This window comes from Eptatretus burgeri, chromosome 14 (assembly GCF_056783735.1).
Source record: "Eptatretus burgeri isolate ZD-2024b chromosome 14, Ebu_testis_v1, whole genome shotgun sequence".
Lineage (NCBI taxonomy): Eukaryota > Metazoa > Chordata > Myxini > Myxiniformes > Myxinidae > Eptatretus > Eptatretus burgeri.
In genome coordinates, this window is record NC_140974.1 from 68,816,290 (window position 1) to 68,843,459 (window position 27,170).

The following is a 27,170-nucleotide window of genomic DNA, read 5'->3' on the forward strand; positions in this document are numbered from 1 at the left end:
GCCTGAATAAAGAGCCAAGTACCAGCCTGAATAAAGAGCCAAATACCAGCCTGAATAAAGAGCCAAGTACCAGCCTGAATGAAGAGCCAAGTACCAGCCTGAATGAAGAGCCAAGTACCAGCCTGAATGAAGAGCCAAGTACCAGCCTGAATGAAGAGCCAAGTACCAGCCTGAATAAAGAGCCAAGTACCAGCCTGAATAAAGAGCCATGTACCAGCCTGAATAAAGAGCCATGTACCAGCCTGAATAAAGAGCAATATGCCAGCCTGAATAAAGAACCATTTACCAGCCTGAATAAAGAGTCATGTACCAGCCTGAATAAAGAGCCATGTACCAGCCTGAATAAAGAGCCATGTACCAGCCTGAATAAAGAGCCAAGTACCAGCCTGAATGAAGAGCCAAATACCAGCCTGAATAAAGAGCCAAGTACCAGCCTGAATAAAGAGCCAAATACCAGCCTCAATGAAGAACCAAGTACCAGCCTGAATAAAGAGCCAAGTACCAGCCTGAAGAAAGCCAAGTACCAGCCTGAATAAAGAGCCAAGTACCAGCCTGAATAAAGAGCCAAATACCAGCCTGAATAAAGAGCCAAATACCAGCCTGAATAAAGAGCCAAGTACCAGCCTGAATAAAGAGCCAAGTACCAGCCTGAATAAAGAGCCAAGTACCAGCCTGAATAAAGAGCCAAGTACCAGCCTGAATAAAGAGCCAAGTACCAGCCTGAATAAAGAGCCAAGTACCAGCCTGAATAAAGAGCCAACGAGTCTCGCTCAGAGGAAGAGGTTCATATATCAATCTGTGTCCTCATTGTGTGTCAGGTTTCACACGTTGTGGAAGTCACCTCTTCTGTCAAACTTGATATAACAATGAGTGATGCTAACCTCATCAGAATTGCACAACATGTGCTACAGTACCTAGGTCATCTAAGAAAGTGGAGAAAGTTCGAGAAAAGGTTTTCCTGGCGACCTGACCACGTGCTCTCTCGCACAATCTCAAGCGTGGAGAAGCTCTTGTGAACAATGGTACTTGTAGCATGTGGAGTGAATTGCAAATTACCCAATATCCCTTTCAGAATGTCAGAGTGCATTTGTGTCATAATAACGTGTTCTCTGGGTTTTGTTCACTTTCCCTGGACATACAGATTACAGTGATGTATTACCCCATCCCCTCCACCCAACCCCCAGCACATGACCGAGCATCATGTTTTCAACTTCAAAACGAAGAATGGTGAACTGACCCAAACAACAATTCAAGGAATGCGTTGATCATCTTGTGATGTTCATCCCATCGTTGAAGCTTCATCCATTGGTAGCACGTGGCTGCACATTTACATCATTGCTGAGAGTGTGGCTGATGCATTGCCCCCTGCAGGGGATTTGTTCATGGTGCCGGCAAGAACTCACCCCCCATTGGTTTTCATGTCCTTGAGCGGGTGTGATGAGAAGGTGTAACGGAGTCCTCCCAAAGGTCTATATCAACCCCTCGTGGTGAGGCCCAAGTTAGGAGGTTTTCCCTGTTCTCATATCTGTTACAAACACTTTTAAGGACTGATCTTCTCTTGGATATCCGCTGACAGGCAGTGAGTGCTGGCATACCGTTCCGGTGACTCACTCTCTATAATGGCCGCGTTGACGCACTACCCTGCATATGACAGTGTTCTTGCTGAATCGAGATTCAAGCCCACACGGCAATGGTGGAGTGAATCGGGGCAGATGTGCAAGGGGTGTGTGCTGGCGGATGGTGTGGGTGCAGATGGGGTTTACCAGGAGTGAGTGGAGGTTGGGTATATCTGCAGCGGGTGGAGGTGTGGTGCATTGGGGGATGGGGTGGGGTGTACCAGAGGTGGGGGAGTTGGGTACCAATCAGAATGGAATGGTGTTCGCTGGAGGGGTACAGATGGGGTGTGGGACTGGCGCTGTATGGGGGGAGGGGTACCAAAGGAAGATGTGGATGTACCGGAGAGAGATGGGTGTACCAAGAGGGTGGGGGAACAAAGGGTTGATGTGAGTGCATCGGAATGGGGGAGGGGATAGTCTGGGGTCGGGTGGGGGGGAGGATGTACCAGGGGAAAGAGGGGAGTGTAATAGAAAATAAAGGTACCTGTGGGGAAAAAAGTGTGGATGTACCTGGGGGGGGCGCGGAGCGAGTGTGGACGTACCTGGGGGGCAGCATGTACAGGATGGAGGAAGGGGCATGGTTGTGTACCAGAGGGTGGATGTGAGTACACCACCAGGGAGGGGTACCAAGGGTGGATGTTGGTGTGCCTGAATGGAGTAGGGGGTGACCGGGGAGAGATGTGGGGTATGTACGAAGGTGGAGGAAGGTGTGGGGTTTATCGCGGTGGGGGGGGGGGTATACAGAATGAAGGGAGAGGTTGGGTGTACCGAGGGGACCGTGGGTGGGTATACCAGGAATGGGTGGAGGTTAGGTATATCTGTGGAGAGTTGAAATGTGGTGTATTGGGGGATGGAGTGGGTGTACCAGAGGCGGGGGAGTTGGGTACCAATCGGGAAGGGTTGGGGTGCACTTGGAAGGTGAGGATGACGAATGGGAGGGGGAGAGGGACCAAGGGTGGATGTGAGTGTACCAGAGGGGAGGGGAGTGTACCAAGGCGAGAGGGGATCAAGAGTGGGTGTGGGTGCACCGGAACGTGACAGAGTAGGTGGTGGGGTGCACCTCGATTTATTTACTGGAAAGAAAAAAAAAAAAAAGGTTGAGGGTCAAGGTCAAAGGTGTGAACTAACCAACCCTTGCACAATACTCCCCATAATCCGGGCCTTGGTCCTCGGGTACCCACTGTGGTGGATCACAGAGGGAGGTTCAACCCCAATTGTCCTCTTGAGCATCATCTCACCAGGCTTTGGTTTGGATTGGAGGGGATTACCTACAATTTGGAGGAGGGGATTACCTGGAGGGATTACCTCTATTACCTGTCTTTATTGCTGCATTTTATCACTTCTGAATAAACTTTAATGAAATGGATTTTATCTCTTGTAATTCTTGAGCATAAAATGAGCCGAAAATTTCATTTCGATTCAAATAGTATAATTTGTAAGTTCAGTGAAGATTGATTGAAATTTCAACAATTACTAGAAAAGATCACCTGTCCCTCTCTTGGTACATTCATTCCCTTTCAAATTGTCATTTCCATTGATAAGTCTGAACAATATCACCAACTTTGAATGTTGGTTTTATCACGTTCATCGACTTTTCAAAGCATCATGTTAGGGTTGTGGACGAATGGACTGGAGTTTGGGAATCATCTCCAATCTGTTCAATAGAAAAACCCCATTTCTGATGATTGAGATGAGTGATTGTTTAATACAGTCTCTCTCAATGTGCCATGAAAATTCTCAATTACAACGTTATAATTGTGCTGTACAATGTAATACTGTTATTTTAAAGAAAATTAATGAATACTCTGTGAAGAACTCTGTTCCTTCATTGGTCCCCAAATAATTTGGCTTCCTTTTGTGTTTATTAAATATACCTGTTTGAAAACTCAGATAACTCCAACAACACACCAACGTGGATTTTTCAAACGAACAATGCACGTCATGTTCACCTGAAATCAATGATTCTGAGGACGAGGGATCACAATGTGAGGAGCAAGTCCGGGTTTATTGTAGCTTGGGAGGGAGCATGGAATGAGAGGGACTGCGGCGGTCTGGCAAACCAGAACCTTCCCCCATGGGGTAAACCACAACCTATCCCCACGGGGTAAACCAGAACCTCCCCCCACGGGGTAAACCAGAACCGACCCCCACGGGGCAAACCAGAACCAACCCCGACGGGGCAAACCAGAACCTACCCCCCATGGGGCAATCCAGAACCGACCCCCATGGGGCAAACCAAAACCTACCCCCACAGGGCAAACTAGAACCTACACCCATGGGGAAAACCAGAACCTCCCCCACGGGGTAAACCAGAACCTCCCCCCATGGGGCAAACCAGAACCTACCCCATGGTGTAAACCAGAACCTACCCCATGGGGTAAATCAGAACCGACCCCCATGGGGCAAACCAGAACCTACCCCCACGGGTCAAACCAGAACCGACCACCACGGGGCAAACCAGAACCGACCCCCACAGGGCAAACCAGAACCGACCCCCATGGGGCAAACCAGAACCGACCCCCACGGGGCAAACCAGAACCTACCCCCATGGGGAAAACCAGAACCTACCCCCACGGGGCAAACCAGAACTGACCCCCACGGGGCAAACCAGAACCTACTCCCACGGGGCAAACCAGAACCGATCCCCATGGGGCAAACCAGAACCGACCCCCATGGGGAAAACCAGAACCTACCCCCACAGAGCAAACCAGAACTGACCCCCATGGGACAAACAGAACGTCCCCCCATGGGGCAAACCAGAACCTACCCCCAGGGGGAAACCAGAACCTACCCCCACGGGGTAAACCAGAACCAACTCCCAGGGGGAAACCAGAACCTACCCCCACGGGGTAAACCAGAACTTACTCCCAGGGGGTAAACCAGAACCTCCCCCCACGGGGCAAACCAGAGCCTACTCCCACGGGGTAAACCAGAACCTCCCCCCAAGGGGCAAACCAGAACCTACCCCCATGGGGTAAACTAGAACCGACCCCCAGGGGGAAACTAGAACCGACCCCCAAGGGGAAACCAGAACCTACCCCCACGGGGAAACCAGAACCTACCCCCATGGAGCAAACCAGAACCTCCCCCCATGGGGTAAACCAGAACCTCCCCCCATGGGGTAGACCAGAACCTACTCACACGGGGTAAACCAGAACCTTCTCCCATGGGACAAACCAGAACCTCCCCCCACGGGGTAAACCAGAACCTCCCCCCACGGGGGAAACCAGAATCGACCCCCTTGGGGCAAACAGAACCTCCCACCATGGGGCAAACCATAACCTACCCCCAGGGGCAAACAGAACCGACCCCCATGGGGCAAACCAGAACCTACCCCCACGGGGAAAACCAGAACCGACCCCCATGGGGTAAACCAGAACCAACCCCGACAGGGCAAACCAGAACCTACCCCCATGGGGCAATCCAGAACCGACCCCCATGGGTGCAAACCAAAACCTACCCCCACAGGGCAAACTAGAACCTACACCCATGGGGAAAACCAGAACCTCCCCCATGGGGTAAACCAGAACCTCCCCCCATGGGGCAAACCAGAACCGACCCCCATGGGGAAAACCAGAACCTCCCCCACGGGGTAAACCAGAACCTCCCCCCACGGGACAAACCAGAACCTACCCCCATGGACCAAACCAGAACCTACACTCATGGGGTAAACTAGAACCGACCCCCAGGGGGAAACCAGAACTGACCTCCATGGGGCAAACCAGAACTGACCCACACAAGGCAAACCAGAACCTACCCCCACAGGGTAAACCAGAACCTCCCCCCAGGGGGCAAACCAGAACCGACCCGCATGGGGTAAACCAGAACCTACCCCCATGGACCAAACCAGAACCTACCCCCACTTTGTAAACCATAACCTACCCCCACAGGGCAAACCAGAACCTCCCCCATGGGGTAAACCAGAACCTACCGCCACGGGGCAAACCAGAACCTCCCCCCACAGGGTAAACCAGAACCGACCCGCATGGGGCAAACCAGAACCTCCCCACATGGGGTAAACCAGAACCTACCCCCACGGGGTAAACCAGAACCTACCCCCATGGAGCAAACCAGAACCTCCCCCCATGGGGTAAACCAGAACCTCCCCCCACGGGGTAGACCAGAACCTACTCCCATGGGGTAAACCAGAACCTTCTCCCATGGGACAAACCAGAACCTCCCCCCACGGGGTAAACCAGAACCTCCCCCCACGGGGGAAACCAGAATCGACCCCCTTGGGGCAAACAGAACCTCCCCCCATGGGGCAAACCATAACCTACCCCCAGGGGCAAACAGAACCTCCCCCCATGGGGCAAACCAGAACCTACCCCCATGGGGCAAACCAGAACCCACTCCCAGGGGGAAACCAGAACCTACCCCCACAGGGTAAACCAGAACTGACCCCCATTGGGCAAACAGAACCTCCCCCCACGGGGCAAACCAGAACCGACCCCCAGGGGGAAACCAGAACCGATCCCCATGGGGCAAGCCAGAACTTACTCCCAGGGGGTAAACCAGAACCTCCCCCCACGGGGAAAACCAGAACCTACTCCCAGGGGGTAAACCAGAACCTCCCCCCACGGGGCAAACCAGAACCTACCCCCATGAGGTAAACTAGAACCGACCCTCAGGGGGAAACCAGAACCGACCCCATGGGGCAAACCAGAACCTACCCCCACGGGGTAAACCAGAACCTACCCCCACGGGGCAAACCATCACCGACCCCCACGGGGTAAACCAGAACCTACCCCCACGGGGAAAACCAGAACCTACCCCACGGGGTAAACCAGAACCTACCCCCACGTGGTAAACCAGAACCTACCCCCACGTGGTAAACCAGAACCGACCCCCATGGAGCAAAACATGATTGGCGAGGGTGGTCTGCGGACTGCAGAACCTGTGGAGAAGCACGTCATTGGCGCCGTCGATGTACGGACCCGGCAACGTACCGATTCTGGGAGTGAGGCCAAATAATCTAGACAAAATAATCAAGGAAAGAGGGATCAAGCTTTGGGACGATGTGAATGGGAAGTGAACAGTAGAATAATGGGGAGGGAAGTTCATTATCATTTTGTGTGCAACTTGTGCCTGCGAGTTACATCATTACTGGGAGAGTAATGATGCAACCAGCAGGCACAGGCTTCACATTCATTTTATCGACCTCGGAAGAACGACGGGCCGAGTAAACCCACTTGGTCTTATTTAACGGAACAGGGGTTCAAACACAAGATTCTAATATCAAGAGCCAGCCACGTAGACCGTTAAAGCAACACCAGGTTGGGGGAGAAGTGGAGTGTGAGATGAAGAAACGAGTGGTGGGAGATGGAGGGAGGGAGGGAGCAGAGAGTGTGTGATGGTGTGGCTGTGTGATGGTGTGCCGGTGTGATGGTGTGGCTGTGTGATGGTGTGCCGGTGTGATGGTGTGGCTGTGTGATGGTGTGCCAGTGTGATGGTGTGCCAGTGTGATGGTGTGGCTGTGTGATGGTGTGGCTGTGTGATGGTGTGCCGGTGTGGCTGTGGATGGTGTGATGGTGTGGCTGTGTGATGGGGTGGCTGTGTGATGGGGTGGCTGTGTGATGGTGTGGCTGTGTGATGGTGTGGCTGTGTGATGGTGTGGCTGTGTGATGGTGTGCCGGTGTGGCTGTGGATGGTGTGCTGGTGTGGCTATGTGATGGTGTGATGGTGTACCAGTGTGGCTGTGTGATGGTATGGTGTGCCGGTGTGGCTGTGTGAAGGTGTGACTGTGTGGCTGTGTGATGGTGTGCCGGTGTGACGGTGTAACGGTGCAGCTGTGTGATGGTGTGCCGGTGTGACGGTGTGACGGTGTGATGGTGTGGCTGTGTGCCGGTTTGCCGGTGTGATGGTGTAACGTTGAGGCTGTGTGATGGTGCGCCGGTGTGGTGCTTTGGCTGTTTGATGGTGTCCCATTGTGATGGTGTGGCTGTGTGCCGGTGTGATGGTGTGGCTGTGTGACGGGTGCTGGTGTGATGGTATGGCTGTGTGATGGTGTGCCGGTGTGATGGTGTGGATGAGTGATGGTGAGCCGGTGTGATGGTGTGGCTGTGTGATTGTGTGCCGGAGTGGCTGTGTGCCGGTGTGATGGTGTGGCTGTGTGACGGTGTGATGGTGTGGCTGTGTGATGGTGTGTTGGTGTGCCAGTGTGATGGTGTGTTGGTGTGCCAGTGTGATGGTGTGGCTGTGTGATGGTGTGCCGGTGTAGCTGTGTGATTGTGTGCCGGTGTGGCTGTGTGCCGGTGTGACGGTGTGATGGTGTGACGGTGTGATGGTGCAACTGTGTGATGGTGTGGCTGTGTGATGGTGTAGCTGTGTGGTGTGCCAGTGTGATGGTGTGCCGGTGTGGCTGTGGATGGTGTGGCTGTGTGATGGGGTGGCTGTGTGATGGTGTGCCGGTGTGATGGTGTGGCTGTGTGATGGTGTGGCTGTGTGATGGTGTGCGGGTGTGGCTGTGGATGGTGTGCTGGTGTGGCTATGTGATGGTGTGATGGTGTACCAGTGCGGCTGTGTGATGGTATGGTGTGCTGGTGTGGCTGTGTGAAGGTGTGACTGTGTGGCTGTGTGATGGTGTGCCGGTGTGACGGTGTAACGGTGCAGCTGTGTGATGGTGTGCCGGTGTGACGGTGTGACGGTGTGATGGTGTGGCTGTGTGCCGGTGTGCCGGTGTGATGGTGTAACGGTGTGGCTGTGTGATGGTGTGCCGGTGTGATGGTGTGGCTGTGTGATGGTGTGCCGGTGTGATGGTGTGCCGGTGTGATGGTGTGGCTGTGTGATGGTGTGGCTGTGTGACGGGTGCTGGTGTGATGGTATGGCTGTGTGATGGTGTGCCGGTGTGATGGTGTGGCTGTGTGATGGTGTGCCGGTGTGATGGTGTGGCTGTGTGATTGTGTGCCGGTGTGGCTGTGTGCCGGTGTGATGGTGTGGCTGTGTGACGGTGTGATGGTGTGGCTGTGTGTTGGTGTGCCAGTGTGATGGTGTGGCTGTGTGATGGTGTGCCGGTGTAGCTGTGTGATTGTGTGCCGGTGTGGCTGTGTGCCGGTGTGACGGTGTGATGGTGTGACGGTGTGATGGTGCAACTGTGTGACGGTGTGATGGTGTGGCTGTGACGGTGTGGCTGTGTGCCGGTGTGGTGTATGTGTGTCTGTGCATGTGTATATGCATGTGTGTGTCTGTGCATGTGTATGTGTGTGTCTGTGTATGTGGATATGTATGTGTGTCAGTGTGTCAGTGTCTGTCTCTTCCATAATTACAAAACCATAAAACCGAACATCCTGAAACTTTGCATGTACACTAAGAAAACTCCAAGGAAGTGCAAGAGTGAAAATTGGGTGTTTGGGTTAATGAAAACACTTATTTTGAAGATGATTAATGGATTATTTAATTATATCCTTCATGAGGCGAATCCTTGGACACCCTCAGACTCCTCGCTCACACTCGATGGGAGTATTAATTCGCCATTTTGTTTGGCCTATTCAAGCATGCCTCCATTTGGAAACACGATCTACCCTCTGTGGTGAAATTAAAGAAGACGAAGCCGCACTTCGTGACGTGTGACTTGCTTGTGGAGCTCGCGGAAAACTGCTGTGACTAAAGGATGGTCCCACGGGTCTCGTCGTTGACTGGCGTTGTAGTCCACTGAGGCTTAAACGGTGAGAGTTGAGAGTGTACCTAGCTCTGTGTGTTTGCTGGTTAATTATCATTATACTTTGCTGTAGTCGATTGTTGATGAACCTTTTTGTTTGTGATTGTAGAGATGGCTTCAATCAAGCAAATTAAAGCCTAATTCACCGAAGGCCTCTCTCTCTCTCTCTCTCTCTCTCTCTCTCTCTCTCTCTCTCTCTCTCTCTCTCTCTCTCTCTCTCTCTTTCTCTCTCTCTGTCTCTCTCTCTCTCTCTCTCTCTCTCTCTCACTCTCACTCTCACTCTCACTCTCACTCTCACTCTCACTCTCACTCTCACTCTCACTCTCACTCTCACTCTCACTCTCACTCTCACTCTCTCTTTCACTCTCTCTTACTCTCTTTCCACTCTCTTTCCACTCTCTTTCCACTCTCTTTCCACTCTCCCGGACTAATTAAAGTATATAATCAAAATATTATATCGGATTTGAGAATTGGATCTGGTGAACAAAATTAGTGTCAAAATCTGGAGTCAAATCTGAAAATTTTAAACAAATTACCGATTTTTATTACTTAGTGTATTTATTTAAGCGAAGCATTAAAGGTAACTTTTTCTACTGTTCGGACGATTAATATTGAGTGGAGAGAAGATGATGGACTGTGTAGAAAGTGTGACATCATTGAGTGAAACGCCGTGCTTATTAACCTGTTTTTGGAATCCATGACGGCACAGTCGACAGGGGGTCCGTTTTTTCGGTAATTACATCCGCAGTTTGTTGTTTTCCGTTTTTGGGCGATTTGCGAACATTACAAAATCTTAATTATAAATATAAATATACTATTATAGCTCCACCAATATATTCATAGTCGGTCGTTTCTGCAAACAAATAGTGGGGCAGATAACAGCAATTTTTGAGAGGAATCGTGCAACTGATGATACAAGCATCAAATTTGGCAGATTTGTTCTCCAGGGGATTCTAATCAAATCTGCCTGATTGGCCATTTGAAAATCCAAATTTTGAAAAATTTGAAAAAAGAATAAAAAAATACTTCAAAAAAGTCAAGATCACGAATCAATGTTGGATGCTGGCTGAGATTGGTGAATGTTTCAGAAACATCATCAAAGACATTCCAAGTCTGCCATGCCGTTTTCTTCCCTTTACCGCGGAAGGCAGACACGACGTCACATCCAGTGAACGCATGGAAGTATGGGATCCCTCTAGCTTTCTCAGGCCCAATTGCAGAAACTCCCTCATGGACTGGAATCCATCGCGCCTTGGCTCCTTGGCCAAAGGCAATCCACATGTTCTCAAGACCTAGTTCCTGTAAGGATGGCAGTACAGATATTGCTATGACTAGTGCGTCTGTGTCATGAGCTTTAATGATAATGGACTTGCTACCATCCGTCGTTGCATCCCTGGCGTGTACAAATATTCGAGTGTCAGCTTCTTCATGACAACATGGAGACACAGCATCCAGTGACTTCCTTGTGTTGCTAATGGCATCTTCTCCTTTTGTGACAATGACTGTGCTTGTCATCTGTGCTTCACACATCTTTTCCGCAAGGAAGTGAAACAGCTCAGTCTTGTTGCTGTCATCTCGAAGAAAGCTTCTCCAGTTACTTGTGGTCTTACTGGTTCCTGTCACTTCTTCTGATTCCTTGCCCCCTTTTCCAACTTGCCTCGGACTTCAGACTTGACTTCTTGTACACATCAAACACTACGTCCACCCTCTCATACCTGGCACCATAGGATTCCACCTTTGGGATGATTTCTTCTTTGGCATAGTCATCAAATATCTTTGAAGTGCGTGGAGGTAGGGCATTGATAAGTACTGAGCCATCGATGATGACTGCATCTCCCCTTGGTTCTCTGTCTGGGATGTTCACTTGCGCTTCAAGAATTTCAGCCAGCTGTGACTTCAAATTTTTTGAAGTTTTTTTTTTTATCTTTTTTTTCAAATTTTTCAAAATTTGGATTTTCAAATGGCCAATCAGGCAGATTTGATTAGAATCACCTGGAGAACAAACGTGCCAAATTTGATGCTTGTATCATAATTTGCACGATTTTTCTACTATCTACTACATTAGAAGAGGTATGTAGACAACACACATGGACGTGGTGGAAATGGGAACAAATGACTGGCCGTGGGGTGTGTGTGTGTGTGTGTGTGTGTGTGTGTGTGTGTGTGTGTGTGTGCGTGTGTGTGTGTGTGTGTGTGTGCGTGTGTGTGTGTGTGTGTGTGTGTGTGTGTGTGTGTGTGTGTGTGTGTGTGCGTGTGTGTTTGTGTGTGTGTGTTCGTGCATGTTCTGGGTTATGTGTGTGCGGTGCGCGGGTTTCGTGGCCGTGCGATCTGAACCCGAACTTGGGCCCGTGATGCATGGCGTTGTGCAGGAGGTGATGCAACCGTCTCGCGAACCATGAACGTGTGTGTGTGTGTGTGTGTGTGTGTGTGTGTGTGTGTGTGTGTGTGTGTGTGTGTGTGTGTGTGTGTGTGTGTGTGTGTGTGTGTGTGTGTGTGTGTGTGTGTGTACGTACGTACACACTGTATGCAGGTAGGCCTTTACCAAATAGTATTTTGATTTTTAAATGTTACCGCCCGGTTTTATATAGAACATGGCAGTTAGAAGGAAAACACTGCTGTTTGGATGTGTTTTATCGCCCAGTAATGCCATGGTATACTGCCTTCCCATTCCCTCCCCTCGTGCTTCCTTACCATTCCCTCCCCTCCCCATCCCCCCCTCCCATTGTGCTTCCTTGCCATTCCATTCCCTCCCCTCCCCTCCCCATTCCCTCCCATCCCCATCCCCATTCCCTCCCCATTCCCTCCCCCCCCCCATCCCCATTCCCTCCCCTCCTGTCGTGCTTTGACAAAGTACAGAGTGTTTTGTAAAGTAAAATCATGAAAACAGCTCCTTATGTAGTCCTGGCTCCAGCTGGCCTGGACGAGAGAGTGCACACATGCTTTACTGAGGCTAATTAGTGTATTACCCCAGCACAAGTTCAATTAAAGTTTATTTTTCCACAATCCCCCCGTTTTGTTGATGCAGAACAAACCTAAAAAAATTATATTTGTCTTTGGCTAGCAGCAGGTCCGGTTCCACAGCATCACCCAGACGCACTCCGTGGTGGATTAACATCCTTGCAAGTGGATGCAACCCCGGGGTGCCACCACCTCCCCTTCCGATCTTTTCCACAGAGTTTGGGTGCCAAAGCAACCTGAAAGAAAAGAACCCGATGCACATCGAACATATACTGTTACAAATCTGGAAGCCATTTGCACACAGACAGACAGCAGTCCCTAAGCTTAGTTATTTAGATAAGTATGTGTTTATAGTTAGAATCCATCCCCTATGTCTAATGGGAATTTCGTGTGTGCGCTATGAGTTATTTTTTAGTTAGGTTTTTATTAAATCTACAACAACATCTACAACAACAGCGACGCCAACCCGCACTCAACCCGGTCGCCATTGCCCACGTGTTTTTGGATGAGGGCGTGGGCGGAGCCTCCGTCGCTTCGGATCGAGGCTCCACCCCGAGGGGGGCATAGAGCGTTTCCTCCAGCCAATGAGCGAAGGGTGAGCATCGCACGCACGCCCCAGCCAATCAGGGGGGCTGACCACCGCAGGGGTGGCCCCGCCCAGCCAGAGGGAGTGTTTTGCCCGACCAATGAAGGGCGGTCACGAGTCACCCGACAACCCCTCGTCCAATCCGGAGGCAAGTCCCTCAGAGCGGTGCCCTCGACCCGCGGGGGGAGGGGGGGGATAAGACGTGGCGAGCCGTGGCATGGCAAGCAAGCAAAGTTCGCCTTGACAAGAGCAAGAAGGTTCACCTCGACGAGAGCAAGAAGGTTCGCCTCGACGAGAGCAAGAAGGTTCGCCTCGACGAGAGCAAGAAGGTTCTCCTCGACGAGAGCAAGAAGGTTCGCCTCGACGAGAGCAAGAAGGTTCGCCTCGACGAGAGCAAGAACGTTCGCCTCGACGAGAGCAAGAACGTTCGCCTCGACGAGAGCAAGAACGTTCGCCTCGACGAGAGCAAGAAGGTTCGCCTCGACGAGAGCAAGAACGTTCGCCTCGACGAGAGCAAGAAGGTTCGCCTCGACGAGAGCAAGAAGGTTCGCCTCGTCGAGAGCAAGAACGTTCGCCTCGACGAGAGCAAGAAGGTTCGCCTCAACGAGAGCAAGAAGGTTCGCCTCGACGAGAGCAATAAGGTTCGCCTCGACGAGAGCAAGAACGTTCGCCTCGACGAGAGCAAGAAGTTTCGCCTCGACGAGAGCAAGAATGTTCGCCTCAACGAGAGCAAGAAGGTTCGCCTCGACGAGAGCAAGAAGGTTCGCCTCGACGAGAGCAAGAAGGCTCTCCTCGACGAGAGCAAGAAGGTTCGCCTCGTCGAAAGCAGGAAGGTTCGCCTCGTCTTGCCTGCTGGCATTCTCATCTGGTGGGTGCCCGTGGTGGCTGGCATCCGTGGCGCCGTTCTGGGTCCCTGGTGCTTGGTGCTTGGTGCTGCGTTGTTGGCGGTGGGTTCGAGTCCCCCCACCGGACAAGCTTGAGCAGACCGCACGAGGCGGGCAGGTGCAAATACAGGCCGCGGCCACCATTTCTTTAGGTGTGTGTGTGTGGCGCCAGTCTGTATAAGTAGAAATTGTTAAGTGTTTGTTCATTGTACATCGTTTGCATTTCTTTTATTCGTGATAACTCTGCTCTTTTTGTGCTCTTCCCCTTCCCCGATTATTGTTATAACTAAACCCCTGTTAAATGTTCCAGTTCGTTGTTCCAATTCGTTGTTCGTGCTTTCCTTCATTGGCCGAGCAAAGTGTGTATTGAGAAATAGTAAGGCCGTTTGGGCCGATAAGTTGTCCTTTGGACTGACGGATATTGGTAATCCCCGCTCGATTTACACCCGGATCGGGATACGGTCTGTTCCACCCAAGGTCCGTCAAGGGTGTGGTTTTCCCCAGTAGTTGGACGACGTGGGTATTTAGGTATATTGAAATTAGGCAATTAACCCTACCCCACGCCATCAAAATATTGGCGACCACGGTCCGCTAAGGTACCCGTGAACTCTCGGACTTATCCGAGAGTCACAACCTAAATTCCATGTGTTCGGTGGGAGACGACTCTACTGCTCCACCTAGTGGTCGTTTATCGCCACCGACCTCCGGCCCACAACAATACATCCAATAGGCAATCATCTTTTCTGACCATACTAATCATCTTTTATTTGAGCAAGCCACTCAAATTATTTTTCCCCTTCAGTTTCTTTAGTGACTCACGTCCCTTCATCACAATCATCCAACTGTGTTTGGTTCTTTTGCAACAATTGTTGAATTGTTTCAAAAGGGCTTTCATCATTCTCAGGGGCACATGTGCTTGCATTTTCGTGTTTTCCTTAAAATCCACCAACACGGTCTTGGCCAAATTTTACACAAGGTTCCTTATTTTCTGGGTTTTCTGGATCTTCATGGTCGTTTAAAAATGCTCGGTCCAGAAAAACTTAATGCACCACCATCGTTGTCACTGTGGCAAATTTTGTCACACACACACACACACACACACACACACACACACACACACACACACACACACACACACACACACACACACACACACACACACACACACACACACACACACACACACACACACACACACACACACACTATTGCTTTTATGCATGCTATGATAACAGCAGCAACGGATATCATGAGGTCCAATCAACTATATATGGAGAATTTATGCTCCCCATTCACCAAACATTCCCTTTAACCAGGATCCAAATTCCCATCCTTTAATGTAATTATGGTATTTCGCAGCTACCTTATTTACATGTTGTACCATGTCATGGATCTTTTCAGAGTTATCCGGAATGTCGGGGCAACATCATATTAGTCAGGTTCCTTGTGTAATTTCGTTGGAATTTTTTGGAGAGTAGCAAACCTATAGATTTTTGAGAAGTTTAAAATCTATTTAAATAAGAAAATGATGTTTCACATTTTTTCAACTTTTGGAAAGGTCGTTTTGGGGTGAAAAACGCTTATCGGTACGGCTCTCACCGTCCACCATGACACAAGGAATAAAAAGATGGTAGACCTTCTCAATGCACAGGGGTACGGCGTTCCATACAGCCGTATCTTGCTTCTTGAGACATCGATTGCAAATGCTGTGGTTAAAAATACCACACTATTCCAAGGACTGTATGTTCCACCAATTCTCAAGCGAGGACGACTTCCGGTCTTTGGCTTCGACAATACTGACTTTGCTGAGGATACTCCTAATGGCAAAGACGCAACTCATGGAACCATTATAGTAGTGTTTCAGAAGGCAGATGGTGCTGGAGAGACGATAGCGTCCCCTCTACAGATCACAGAAGCAACAAACTTGACTGTTACTCCGCATCATACAGAAATAATACCATGTAACAAGCCAAAACCGGTTACAGGGTCATAGTCCTCAAGAGAAGGTATGGTTGAGTTCACAGTCAATAAGATGGGGGTTGACAAACACTACCAGCTGACACACCTGGGATGGGTCTTAGCGTTGGCTCTCTCCAGAATAAACACAGAAAGGAATCTTACAAAACTCCCTTATTGGGCTGGCTACAACTCTCTCCTTCCAACACGCCCGTTGTCGGTGATGCAGATCGGAGCTCTGCCTCTGATGCCTGAGGTAGCACAAGAGTGGTCAACGCTAATGACTGTGTTAGACCAATGTCGCAGATTGAAATAGCTTGCTGTTGGGAAAGATCACCCGACTGTCATTTCCTGTGACTTGGCCCTCTATGAGAAGGTAATTCAGCTACTGGATGCTCGGCCTGACTTAAAAGGCATAATCGTTCCCAGATTGGGAGAGCTCCATGTCGTCATGGCTGCACTGAGAGGTCTGGGTGCATCCATAGAGAACTCTGGCATAGACGATGCTTGGATGGAAGCCGATGTGTATGGATCTGAAACCACAAGACAGATTCTGAAATGCACCCATTACAAACGCTCACTTCAAGCTCACATATACTCATATGTGGCACTCTCTGAAATGGCAATAGAAGAATTCTTCAAGGACAATCCGCATCTCAAGGAAGTCTGCGTTGTTGCAACGGATACAGTTCAAACTGCTTGTGGAGAACATGACAAAGCACTGAAATCTGAATCGGTGCAGCAAGCCAGCAACTGTCTGCTCCGTCATCATCAATGAGACCTTGTTTGAGAGACTTCAGGAATGGGAGGCCAGCCGCTCAAAGAATGCCATGTTCAAGGCCGTGATGAACTATCTCCACAGAGTAGAGGCAATTCTGCATTTTGTTGCAGCATCTCGGAATGCCGACTTAAACCTTCATCTTCAAGCCAGTGAAGAACTCAGCAAGATATTTTTTGCCATGGACAGAATCAAGTACAAGCAGCTCTGGCCAAGGTACACATGTGACATGTATGCGCTTAAGACCAGCCATCCAGAGACCTGGAGGGAGCTCGAAGAAGGCAATATTTCGGTCACCAAGAATACTATCCCATTTGTATCGATCGGAGCAGATCACGCTGTTGAACATCCGAACAGGTTGCTGAAGGTTCACTCTGATCTGATTGGCATATCAAATAATGCAAATGCCAGACAGCGATTCTTTTTGGCTGCACCTGAACTGTCACGCCTGTCTTGCAAGTTTAAGAGACAGTTTGGTCTGAAGGAAAGTGAGATCACTGAGCACCATGGCCTGTCTCCAAGTGTCGTCAAGCCTGAACACAATGCAATTGACCGAATCAAAGCTGCCATACTTAATCATAAAAATCCATTTGAAGTTGAGGGTAACCAGCTCTTCAATGTGGTCACCCAGCTTATGTGCCAGAAGAATTTGTACCACAGATACTGAACATTGATGAAACGGGACAGAATCTCTATGAGGATTTTGTTGCTAAACAGATCAATGGTGATGTCAGCCTATGGGCGCAAGTGAAGAAGGAGAAGAACAGAATGTACATGTCTGGCAATACAACACCAGCAATCAAGATCAGGGACAAGACAGTAGATCTAAAAGAAACCAAGGATTTGTATGGTAGACTGATGGTACTCTCCAGATCCAGCAGGGACATCGACCAGAAGGATGCAATTGGCAACTTTGAATTCACTGTGACACCGACGGCCCTGTTTGCACCAAATGGTAGCTTACTGTCATGCACCGACAAGTCGAAGCTCATCCACAACTTGGAGAAGTTTGCCAACAAGGAACCATCTTTACCAGAAGATGAGCTTGATGCCACACACTGGAACCAGCACCCGCTGATGCTGTAATTGATGGCAGTACCAGCACGAAGGTCGCAGTCGTGGATGGAATGGTAGTTGTCCAGAAAATGACCAAGAAACCAGCAATGGTCGTGACGGTGAAGGACCTCAGTGAATGTTTCAATGATAGGGTGATGAGTCTGACCAGAGGCTTCGACCATGTAATTCTTGTTTTTGATACATACAAGCAAGATTCCCTCAAGAGCACAACCAGAGACAAACGACGTCAAGGAAAGGCACCAGTCCAATATCAGGTCAAGGATGATACCAGTATCAAACACATCACGATGAGTCGATTTCTGTCCCATGATCAAACCAAGGCTGATCTGACGGAGTACTTGGCAGAGAAAACTCTAGAATACAACCGCGATTCAACAAAGGTGGTCGTCGTTTCGTCATCTGGGCGGACGTCGAGCAACAGGGGTCTCCAATTTGAGGCGAATAACCATGAGGAGGCCGATACGTTGATGATCCAGCAAGCAATAGCTGCATCACAGCAACACATGGGAGATATTGAGCTGACGATATTCTCATCTGATAAGGATGCTCTGGTTCTTGCCATAGCAAACTATCATCTCCTGCCAAGACACACATCTATCTCAATAGCATCTAGCATTGTCAAAATCGAGCCAATCTGGAAGGCCCTAGGTGAGGAGAGAGCCCAGGCATTGCCAGCCTTCCACGCATTCACAGGTGCCGATAATACTGGACGGTTCGCTCGACATGGTAAGGCAAAAGTGGTTCCAGTGCTACTTGAAGGCCGATGACAACATGGTAGATGCCTTTGCTATGCTCTGTAAGGATGCTGAACTGTCAGAGGACCGAAACACAACTTCTGCAAGATTTGTCTGTTCAGGTTATTGTCCAAGTGGTGTCAATATTTCCAGCATCCCTGAACTTCGGTGGCATCTCTTCTGTAAGAACATGGCTGAGAATGACAAGTTACCACCAACTGTCGGTGCTCTGAGGCAGCATATCATGTGGGTACATATCCAGGCATACGTTTGGGGTCAAGCAGCAATTTCTCAGCAAACATTTCTTGATCCATTAAAGAATGGCTTCCACAAGGACACGAGTGGTCAACTCAAACCGACAACAGACATTCTCCCTGCACCAAAGGCAATTATCGAGATGATAAGGTGCCAGTGCAAGACAGAATGTTCATCACAGAGATGTTCCTGCAGGCCCAAGAACTTAACATGCACTGATCTTTGCATGTGCAGCACTTCGTGTGAGAATGACGAGGACTCAAACATTGCACGGCATGACCACGATAGTGATGATGATGATGGCAATGATGAGTGACATTGGAGACAGTGATGCCAATTGGCTACAAACTCATATTTGACATTAAGTACATTTCACTGATCACCATATTCATGTGTTACTTGTTTCAAGATTTGAAAGCAATAATTAAATAAACGGTAATTTGACAAAATGATAGCCGTTTCCATGGCAACCATGGCTCAAAATACGGATATATGTGTTCTATATTAACAACTGTCCTCTAGTTAACAATCATGCATCATCAGTTGCTTGCTTGTGATTAATTTTGAATATTCAGAGCTGAAATTAAAAAAACGGGTTTTTACCCCAAAACGACCTATTTGACCACATTATATCCATTGAAAAAAATGTGAAACATGGATTTTCTGTTTTGGTATTGTTTAAGCTTTCCAAAAATGTTGGGGTTAGCTACTCTCCAAAAAATTCCAACGAACGTCAAATTATGGACACAAGGAACCTGACTATATAATGGGCGTAAGCCTGGAACTTCTAACATACTTTTCTCTGAACATATTGTGTTCATACTTCCGAAATCTTCACATGATGTGTTCCATGTATTTATGCAGGTGATAGCGGATTTTAAAAATCGAATATAGATCGAATTTTCAGAGGGAATCGATGATGTCACAATCAGCAGCGTTTGGCGGCAACCCGACAGCCGGGTCCCAGATGACGTGCTTCACTTAACTAAGTCCATGAGTTCAGGACGTTTGTTCAACTCAGCATTTTCGACTTTTATCCTGCCATGTTGTTAATCTGTTGATGGAGGTAATATAGAAACGATGAATATGTCAAATCGTTCATGTTACTCATCCGACACTATGTGTTAAGGCCAACAATCTAAAGCGACCGGTCTCAAACACTACCATGGGCATCCAGACACGCCACCAATATGAACTGAGCTGTTGAATGTGGCGCAAAACATCCAAAGAAACTACTGTAACCGAGTATTGTGATCCGTCCTGTCCCCCATACCCGTCGTGGACGGGTATCTGCTAGTTCTTTCTCAATTAAAGCACAAGTCCCTCCTTGGGCTGCCAAGATTATATCCAAGGCTATCCTATTTTGCATGGTCATTGTGCGCAGGGCCGTCATCTCGGCGTAGGCTTTCTCAAAGCCGTCAGCAGTTTGGTTCCCCAATTCTTCCCATGATGCTGCCATTTCAATAAGCGCTCTCCCTGCTACCCATACCCCATACCGGGGAAAATTTATCATTGCTGCAATTTCCCTTTCTGAAATGCTCCTTTTGCGTCATAGAATACCTTCAAAGAGTGGGTTAGTGATCAGATGTTTATGTGGCACCACATAACCCAAGTAGCAGGACCTAGTCCAATGAAATGGTACCAAGGATAGGCTCTGAACCCGCTATAAAGTATGTACCATTTGACGCTACTTTAGCATATGTTCCATTCTTGCCTTTTCGGTTATCAGCCATGTCGTTTATCTCTATTGAAGAATTACAGGTAGAGTTTCCTGCATAAAATTCACTGCTATGATTCGTCCAGGTTAGGCAAAGGAACCCATCTCGTTTGTACGTAATCCTGAAATACGGGTGTTTCTTCACTAAATTGTCAGGAGGGTACCAACCGCTCAAAGTTCGTACATAACTCATTACTTGTTCTATTCAGGGAATAGTTATGGGACCATCCGGCTCCACAGTAATCAATTTCTTTAAATGGGATCACCGCTAACGGCAATCATGTTCTTGAGGAGTGCAGGAAGGGGGCACACACCCAATACTTCACTTTATTTTCCTTCATTGCATAATTGTGCTTCAGGGTCAAAAAGGTATTTATCCCATACATGCCTTTCTCATGTAGTTGGTCCCAATGCTTATCTCCTTTTGCTCTTCTAACTCTATCACGACCTACTCCATGTTTCCCCTGCTCTGGTCATACCGAACATTCTGCTCTCCCCGGCATTCCAATAATCTCTCACTGTCTGTTATCATCCATGTTATCACAATGATGAACATGCTGACTAGAAACACTGCTACGCATGTCATAAACCTTCGGTTCCATTTTTCCTACTTCTGTCTTTCTTCTACTCTCCTTATGGTTTCCTGTATGCTCTTTTGCAATGAGATGCATGAATCCATGATGGCTTACCTTCACACTTGACAGCTGTCTGGGTAACCAACAGTACCTGGCGAGGTCCTGTCCAACGTGCCCTCAGCACGTTCTTCTGCTTGAACCATTTTCCAACAGTTATAGCAAGCGTGTGGGCTCGTGCTCCTCCCCCCCCCCTTCGAAGCCCCCTCGCCGAGTGCGTTCATGGAATCCTCGACCCGAGAGTGCTGAGCGCACACAAACTTGGTCATTGCTGTCCCCATCGGGATCGATCGTATCGATGTTATCATCGCATCACGAACTTTGCTTCAACAAAAAACGAGTGAGTGTCATGGAAGGTCTGAAAAACAGGAACATTACCGACTTAATTTTGTCTGTCAGTGCCACAAACCACACCACAACCACAGATTTACAAGGATTTAAGGCACAGGAGGAGGCCATTCGGCCCATCATGCGTTTGCTACACCAACGCCAGATTTATTTAATCTGTCACGACCCCTTCCCTTTGTGTGCAGCCTTTTGGCTGCAATACCTGGTGCTCATTTTGCCGACCTCGGAAGGATGACCGGCTGAGTCAACCCCCTGGTGGTGATTCAGCGGAAAACGGGGCTTGAACTCAGAACTCCGAGGATCCTAAACCACCACCCGAACCGCTAAGCCCACACCAGGCTGTGATGAGTGGTGTCCGAGTGAAATCCACATCACCTGGTGGTTAAAAATGTGGTTATATTGTTGCGGGGCCAGGCGTCAGCCGCGAGCACGACCACCAGATGGAGCAGTAGAGTCGGCTCGACCGATTGCCCGGAATTTAGATCGTACTTCGGAAAAGTCCGGAGTACAGGTCCCTTATTGGACCGAAGTTCGCCAATCGACAGACCACGTGGGGTAGGGTCGATTGCCAATTTCAATTTACCTAAATACCCACGTGGTCCAAACTACTGGGGAAATTCACCCTCGACGGCACCCGTACGGAATGAGTCGCTTCGCGTACTCGATCCGTGTGTGATCCGAGCAGTTTAATCGCCGAGATCCGGCGGTCCCAAATATCCCGTTACAACGGCAACAGCCTGGCTAATTTTCCAACACGCAGCACACTAAGTCAATGGAGGAAAAGACAGGAACGAGCTTAAACATTTCACAAATGGGGACGTTTATTTACAGTAATAATTGGGAAACGAGGGAAGCACACAAGAGCAGAGTTAAACCGATTATTAAAGGCACGTATATACAGCACGGCACTTATACAATTCACTACTTATCTGACTGGCGCCACGAACACACACACGCACACACCCAAAACTAGAGGGGGAGCACTCGGGAGAGTGCAAAACCTCCGCCGCCAATACTGCTGGGTCACTCAAGTGAACCTTATATCTTATTCATTAAATATGTCAACAGTGCTGACAGTTATAGTTCTTTTCTCCAACATTTTTTTTGGAGGGTTGGGGGGGGGGAGGTTGGAAATCACTTAAAACATGTAGAAATGCAAAAAAAAGAAATCGAAATTTTGTTGGAAAAAAAAGTTGCAAAAATTTTTTTTCTCTAACAATGTTTTTTGGGGGGGGGGTGGAAATCACTTAAAACATGTAGAAATGCAAAAAAAAAAAAAAAAATTTCTCTCACAATTTTTGGGGGGAGGGGGTTGGAATTCACTTAAAACATGTAGAAATGCAAAAAAAAAAAAAAATTTCTCCAACAATTTTTTTTCTCTGTTTTTTTTTTTGGGGGGGTTGGAAATCACTTTAAACATGTAGAAATGCAAAAAAATTATTTTTTTTCTCTAACAATTTTTTTTGGGGGGGAGTTGGAAATCACTTAAAACATGTAGAAATGCACAAAAAAATTTTCTCTAAATTTTTTTTGGGGGGGGTAACAATTTTTTTTGGGTGGGGGCGGTTGGAAATCACTTAAAACATGTAGAAATGCAAAAAAAAAAAAAATTCTCAAAAAATTTTTTTTGGGGGGGGGGGACCAAGTCCAAAATTTAATGGCATGATCCTTGGACCATACCTAACCCCCCCCCCTCCACCAAGTTTTGTCGAAATCTGTCGAGGAGTTTTTCCGTAATACTGTTCACAAACAAACAAACAAACAAACAGAAAGGGGTGAAAACAGTAACCTCCATCCATCTTCGAAGATGGCGGAGGTTAATAATCGGACCAGATCTTTATTGAGGCCTATCTCGGACCTGTCCGCCTCGTGCGGTCTTCAAGGACCAGGTCCTCGCGGCAGAACTGGACCCCAAACACGATCCAGACGCCCTCACAACCGGGCTCCAGGCGAACGGAAGTCGGCAGGGCAAAAGCTCGCAGGAGAAGACCCTCCGTGGCACCGACCACTCCGTGCGCGGACGCTTTCAGAACTCTCTTGCACGCAGATGTCCACTTCTTGCCAGAACTCTCAGAACCCGTGCGCACACTTCTTGCCAGGACCAGAACCCGTGCGTGCACTTCTTGCCAGGACCAGAACAACCAGGAATGCGCAGACCGCGCCTATAATTATACCCCCCTCTTCGGAGGGGGGGTGGACTCCTCGCGACCCTCCCTCTCTCACTGGCTGGTTTTGGCTTGAAAAATCGCTCTTCGTCACTCTCACTGGCCAAAACGGGCGGCAAGCTCCTTGATTGGCCCGGGGGCGTGGTGACATCATGCGGAGCCCTTTCCTCCTGTCGCGGCCTGAGTGGTGGTCACCCCACCCGTAGCACGCCGATTGGTCGAGGGCCACCACGAGGCCCCTCCTTGAACTCCGCCTTCTTCCAAAGGACCACCCCTCCAAATGGAAGTTGAGTAACATGGTTCTGCGTGGGCTCCACCTACGTACATGCTGACACGCACACAGACAATGGCGTCGGTCAGAGCGAGGTGAAGGAAGCGAAGTGAAGGTGAGGGTCATGCGGTGTTGTCGGCGTTGATGTTGGTGTTGAAATAAAAGAAAAACCCGAACTATCAAAATAACTACGCAGCGCATTTACATTTAATCACCAATTAGACCAGGGACGGGACCCTAACTGGCAACACGTACTTACCGATATAACTGATCTATAGGACCTGTATGTTGTGTGCAGTAAACTTCCAAATCCGTAACTATATGACATCATGAGTGGTGTTTGAGTATAATCCATGTCGCTTTGGGGTTAAGAGGGATAAAATTCTCAATCAAAGCTCATGGGTCTGAGCGGACAGTTGCACGGCCAGGTTCTGACGAAGCGGATGTGGTTTCGTGTGGGGTTCAATCCCCCCGTTGCCCATGACTGTTATACATGAGGAACCGTGGCTCATGGGTTTGCGGATAATTGTCCAGTCGCAACGATAACGCTTACACCCTCCCAGGCTGAGATTCCCACATTTTAAAATTAATTACTTGATCCAGAATAAATACAATTAGCCAATGCCAACAGAGTCCTTCAAACATTTTTGAAATTTTCATGATGATTGTAGGAAACAAACGAGGACCTGTGTCGTCACAAGCTAAACATAATAAGGATCCAATGAGTCATACTAACTCAAACACTGACCATACCACCCACCATCAGTCCCAATTAATCAAACGCAATCACAGTCCCATTGGTTTCCACACAATCAGTAATGATGACAATGATAGCCGTGAGGCCAACCTAGTTGTAAGCCACCGACATTACAAGGCTGACTTGCCTCGCTGAATAAATCATGCAACTCAATCTCATAACAGCTGAATTCGGATTATCATCAAAATTATGAATAATCACTACTCACTTGTGGAAGCTTCGACCACATTATTTTGCCCTGGTTTGGTAGTTTGTGCAGTTAATCGCAAAACATTCTGCCCCACTGCTGCTACGCGACTTCTTTGAAGGTACCATCATACATATTCCAAGATGGCCACCAGAAATTCTGTGTTCAACACCAGAACGACCATAACACTGGACTAATATTTCTATGCCCATACCCAAGTTATGACCTGGATGCTTTATACTGTAATAAACAGTGAAACCTTCGCTGTTTTTGAAACCCCCAACACGGCATGGTGTCAGAAGTGCTGTAACATCCATCCATTGGGACCATACTCTGTGTAGAGTGTTGGTGCTGCCTAAACAGTCTCCTTGGCTATCGGGCACAATTCTGGACGGGTCACCACTCCAAAGGGCGGAGGAGTTCCTTGTGAGCCAACGGCCATCCATATCTAGTACCCAACTGTGTCTGCGGACGTCCTCCTGCAGTTGGGTCACTTCTTATTAGGAGGTTGGTGGCAGGATTTGCACTCCGGCCACCGTAAAACCCTTCATTCCGCAAAACGCAAAAACGCAAAAAAATCTGAAAACCCACTCCGTGGGAGTACCTCCTGTGCAGCCTCCCTTCGCAGGGCAGCTCACCGGATGACGGGATTGGGGCAAAGCCTTCGGGACCCCCAATCTTTGATAGGAGGGAAACCACGGGGTAACATCCCTGGGTCAGATTGCGGGAGAGTGTGTCGGAGTGGTGCTGAGGTGTCGTCCACCAGACGGCGGTCTCCTTGGGTTAACCTGAGGCGGTCCCTTCGGGTGGGTGCCTGGAATGTCCTATCCCTAAGAGAGGATGATCACCTGTCTCTGTTATCATCTGAGCTCAAGCGTTTGGACATCGGGATTGCAGCGCTCTCTGAGCTTCGGAGACCGGATTGCGGCGAGATAATGGTGGGTGGTTACACCTACTATTGGTCTGGTCGCTCTGATGGTTACCATACCCAAGGAGTTGCTGTAGCTGTGTTCAATAAGCTGACCCCAATGATAATTGAGGTAACACAGGTCAACGAGCGTATTATGAGATTAAGGATTCGTCACTCCTTAGGTGTCATTTCCCTGGTCTCTGTTTATGCTCCGACTGAGGCGAGTGATCTCACCGTGAAGGATGCATTCTACGCCACGCTCGAGTCTGTGGTTGATCAGTGCCCCAGAGGAGATACACTTCTAGTCTTGGGGGATTTCAATGCATCGACTGGAACTGATAGGGACGGTTATGAGGTGTGTGTTGGTCCCCATGGGTCAGGAACTATGAACCAGAATGGCACTAAGTTCCTTGACTTTGCAAGAAGTCATGGACTTAGGGTGGCTGGTTCATGGTTTCAGCGCTCACAAGCTCATCGCTGGACTTGGTATTCCAACGCTGGCGGTGTGGCAAAGGAGATTGACCATGTCCTCATTGACGGTCGTTGGAGGATGATCCAGAACTGCAGGGTCTACCGGAGTGCTCAGTTCCTCAATACTGACCACAGGCTTGTTGTAGCAACTCTAAAGCTGCACCTTAAATCCTGGAGAATGGTACCATCCCAGCCGAGGCTGGATGTTGCCAAGCTCAGGGATGAGAGAGTAGCTGAGGAGTTTGCGAACAGGCTGAGTGGACACTTGGGGGGGGTCTGGGTGCTTTGGGGGGTCCTGAAGAGTTGTGGAGCGCCTTCAAAACCACCGTCCTTGATGTTGCCGGTGGATGCCTTGGAGCTCACCGCAGGGCAAAGAAGAATTTGTCTCTCAAGGGACACTGGATACCATTGACAAGAGTCGCAGGGCCAGGCTGAATGGTAGAGCTGAGCTGTTCAGGGAGCTGAGGCGTAAAACTGTACGTGCACTGAGGGTGGACAAGGAGGCCTATGTGCGAGGAATCTGTGAGGGGGTAGAGCATCACCTGTGAACAGGTGATTCTCGTCCCGCTTACAGGGGAATTCGCGCATTACGTTCATCCAAGCCCATCCCTCGGAGCACTACAGTTCGAGCAGAGAGTGGTAGGCTCTTGACAGAGGAGTCTGAAGTGAAGGCCCGCTGGGCCGGTTACTTTGAGCGGTTGTACCAGGCTGATCCCCCAACTGTCGAGTTGGACGTAAAGGGTGTTACAATCCCTGTTGCTGACCCTCGAATCAACTGTGGTCCACCTACGCTTGTGGAAACACGGGCTGCGGTGAACCAGTTGAAACGGGGAAAAGCTCCAGGGATCTGTGGCATTCATGCCGAACTTCTCAAGGCTGGTGGAAATGCTGCACTCATGTCGTTGCATGCAGTTTTGTGCTCTGCCTGGAACACAGGCATCATCCCAACTGACTGGAAGAGGGGCCTTGTTGTCCCTCTCTGGAAAGGGAAGGGTGATCGCCAAGACTGCAACAACTACCGAGGGGTGACGCTGCTCTCAGTGCCGGGCAAGGTCTTTGCTCGGATAATTCTCGATAGGGTTCGCCACCATCTGCTTGAGCACCAGCGTCCAGAGCAGTCAGGCTTTACACCAAAGAGGTCAACGATTGACCGTATCCTTGCACTTCGTGTCCTCACCGAACGCAGACGAGAGTTTCGGCAGGGGCTGCTT

At 49.1% G+C, this 27,170-nt stretch overlaps 1 long non-coding RNA gene across 9 annotated transcripts in view; it reads left to right on the forward strand.

Annotated features, from left to right (window-relative positions):
- The window catches only part of LOC147013532 (uncharacterized), an 80,151-nt gene that overhangs the window by 31,537 nt on the left and 21,444 nt on the right, over nucleotides 1-27,170 (forward strand). The window contains exon 3 of one of the 9 annotated variants that reach the window (XR_015051359.1): nucleotides 1,185-1,487. The exons of the other annotated variants lie outside the window; for them this stretch is intronic. This is a non-coding gene — a long non-coding RNA (uncharacterized LOC147013532). The remainder of the gene's footprint in view (nucleotides 1-1,184; nucleotides 1,488-27,170) is intronic. 9 annotated transcript variants of the gene reach the window in all.